This window comes from Myotis yumanensis, unplaced genomic scaffold (genome assembly GCF_028538775.1).
Source record: "Myotis yumanensis isolate MYYU_CA2020_CCGP unplaced genomic scaffold, mMyoYum1.0.hap1 SCAF_3, whole genome shotgun sequence".
Taxonomy (NCBI): Eukaryota; Metazoa; Chordata; class Mammalia; order Chiroptera; family Vespertilionidae; genus Myotis; species Myotis yumanensis.
Window position 1 is genome coordinate 192,736,659 of NW_027223754.1, and position 3,408 is coordinate 192,740,066.

A 3,408-nucleotide genomic window follows, 5' to 3' on the forward strand; every position below is an offset into this window, starting at 1 on the left:
AATATTTCTTGCCACTCCCTTCTGGCCTGCAAAGTTTCTGTTGAGAAATCAGCTGACAGTCGTATGGGTACGCCCTTGTAGGTAACTAACTGTCTTTCTCTTGCTGCTTTTAAGATTCTCTCTTTGTCTTTTGCTCTTGGCATTTTAATTATGATGTGTCTTGGTGTGGTTGTCTTTGGATTCCTTTTATTTGGGGTTCTCTGCGCTTCCTGGACTTGTAGGTCTATTTCTTTCACCAGGTAGGGGAAGTTTTCTGTCATTATTTCTTCAAATAGGTTTTCAATATCTTGCTCTCTCTCTTCTCCTGGCACCCCTATAATTCGGATGTTGGTATGCTTGAAGCTGTCCCAGAGGCTCCTTACACTATCTTCATATTTTTGGATTCTTTTTTCATTTTTCTTTTCCAGTTGGGTGTTTTTTGCTTCTTCGTATTTCAAATCTTTGACTTGATTCTTGCGATCCTCTAGTCTGCTTTTGGAACTCTGCATAATATCCTTTATTTCAGTCAGTGTATGCTTAATTTCTAGTTGGTCCTTTATCATAACCTTGAGGGTCTCACTAGATTTCTTGAGGGTCTCACTACATTTATCGGCAGTTTCTAGAAAGTTCTTGGAAAACCTTAAAAGTGTGGTTTTGAACTCTATATCCAGTCGTTTGCTTTCCTCCATTTCTGTCATTTGTGACCTGTTTCTTTGTCTCCGCATTTTGGCTGTTTCCCTGTGTTGATAGAGTGGCTTTCTGTGCTAGGTGTCCTATAGGGCCCAGTGGCTCAGCCTCCCCAATTACCTGAGGTGGACACTCTTGGTGCACCCCTTTGTGGGCTTTGTGCACAGTCTTGTTGTAGTTAAGCCTTGATTGTTGTAGGTATCACTGGGAGGAATTGACCTCCAGGCTAATTGGCTGTGAGAGTCAGCTGTGTCTACGGTGGGAGAACTTCTGTGCTGAAGACACCCTTATGAGGCAAGACTTGCTTCAGTGGGGCTTTGGTGCTCACTGAGTCTGCCCCTTGAGTGTGTCCCTTATGGATCTGAGGAGTTGTAATTGGATGGTCCCACTCTGACCACTGAGTACACTGGCTCTTGGATCTAAGGAGGTGCTAATTTAGCCTCTGCCTGAGGCTACCCAGCAGGAGCTATGAAGAGATCTGCAGAGTCCCCTTCCTTGTTTGCGGTTTGGAGGTGCCCAAATGAGGCCCAGCTGTGAAGCAATGCAAGCTGTGGTGGGGCCTTGGGCCTTCTCTTGGAAGTTCTGGGTCTGTCTGGCCCAGCTGCAGTTTGTTAGGTAATTTTCAGATTGCAAAGGGCTAAGGCATTCATATGCAAAAGCCTCTGCCACAGCTTGGGTGGGGTGGGGTCTCAGGGAATCAACAGGGCGGAGCAAGTAGCTATGGCTGATCCTCAGCCCTGCCCTAAGGGGCCCCGCGTCACAGTGTCCTGGTAATCACTGCAAGCACCCCCGAGAGAAAGCCGCCGAGTTCTGAGTTCTGCCCACTGCCAGACAGTCCAGTATCTCCCTGTATGAGTCTGGGTCCCCAGAGACTCACCCGGAACTGGAGTTCAGAGCAGTCGGGGGCTTGTGACTCCCTCCCGATTAAAAAGACAGCCACGTCCTCAGTTGCCAGCCCTTGCCTCGCGCGCCTCCGTATCTCTACACTTTACTTCCGCACCTCCTGAGTCTCAGTGTGCTTTTCTCTTTCCTTCTAGTTGTAGAATTTCCACTCAGCCAGCCTTCCTGTGGTTCTGGATGATGTCCATTTTGTCTTTTAGTTGTATTTTTGAATTTGTTGTGGGAGGCAGCAATTTCCGGTGTTTACCTATGCCACCATCTTGGTTTTCTCCCATTTTGAGTTTATTTTTGTGTATGGTGTAAGTTGGTGGTCTAGTTTCATTTTCAATATATCTGTCCAATTTTCCCAACACCATTTCATAGCAGCACAATTTATCATAGCTAAGATTTGGAAACAGCCTAAGTTCCCATCAGCAGATGAGAGGATTAAAAACCGGTGGTACATCTACACAATGGAATACTAGGCTGCAGTAAAAAAGAAGGAATTCTTACCATTTGCAACAGCATGGATGGAACTGGAGAGCATTATGCTAAGCAAAATAAGCCAGTCAAAGAAAGATAAACATCACATGATCTCACTCATTTGTGGAATATAATGAACAACATAAATTGATAAACAAAAACAGATCCAGAGACAGAGAAGCATCAATCAGACTGTCAAACCTCAGAGGGAAGGTAGGGGAGGGTGGGGGTAAGGGAGAAATCAACTAAAAGACTTGTATGCATACAAATAAGCCTAACCAATGGACACAGACACCAGGGGGGTGAGAGCATGAGTGGGGAAGTAAGGGAGCAATGCAGGGATAAGGACACATATGTAATACTTTAATCAATAAAGAAAAAAAAAAGGGTCTACAATGAGACCGGGGACTCATGGGTGTTCACAGCTTTTCTCCCATGTTGCAACACACTTGGAAGAAGGCAGCCTGGTTCTCTTTTTCTCCCTTGAGACTTTGTCTCTCTTCTCCTTTCTGAAGGTGCTATCCCCAAGCCTACAAGGTCAGGGGCACTGATCTCTTTTCCCTTAGATTGTCAAGTAAGAAAATTACAACAGCCAATTCAATAACAGCCATCTGGTGTGAATGAATCAAAATTATACTTTTTTTTATCAAAAGGGAGGAATACAATATTGTTTTTGGTGTGGTGCAGAATTTTAATAATTAGTTTATGTGTGCTATGAGATAAAAAAAAGGTTGAAAATTGCTGGTCTAAAATAAAGTGCAGAAATTTGAAATATTTGATTCAATAACAATATATGAGGTAATATTTTCCTTTCAATTTTTTTAAATGTATAGTGAACATTTCTCAATTTCCTTTGGTTGTTTTATGCCCCGTATTAAAGAAAATATGAGTATAAAAGGACTTTTCTTTTCTTTCCTTTTTTGGGGGGGGGGGGGGGAGGCACGGTATGCCCAATTATTTTATTTTATTTTTTACTTTTTTTTTTTTAATATATATTTTATTGATTTTTTACAGAGAGGAAGGGAGAGGAATAGAAAGTTAGAAACATCGATGAGAGAAAAACATCGATCAGCTGCCCCCTGCACACCCCCCACTGGGGATGTGCCCGCAACCAAGGTACATGCCCTTGACTGGAATCGAACCCGGGACCCTTGAGTCCGCAGGCTGACGCTCTATCCACTGAGCCAAACCGGTGCTGGCGATTTTTCACTTTTTAAAATGTATCTTTATTGCTGAAAGTAATACAGATGTGCCATCCCCACCCCCCTTTGACTTCTTCTTTCCTGCTAACAGCTTTCAGTGGTTAACTCCACCCCTCACCCTTTTAATGATTTCCCTTTGGGGGTTGACTCCACCTCCGTTGTGCAGCCTTCTGTTTTT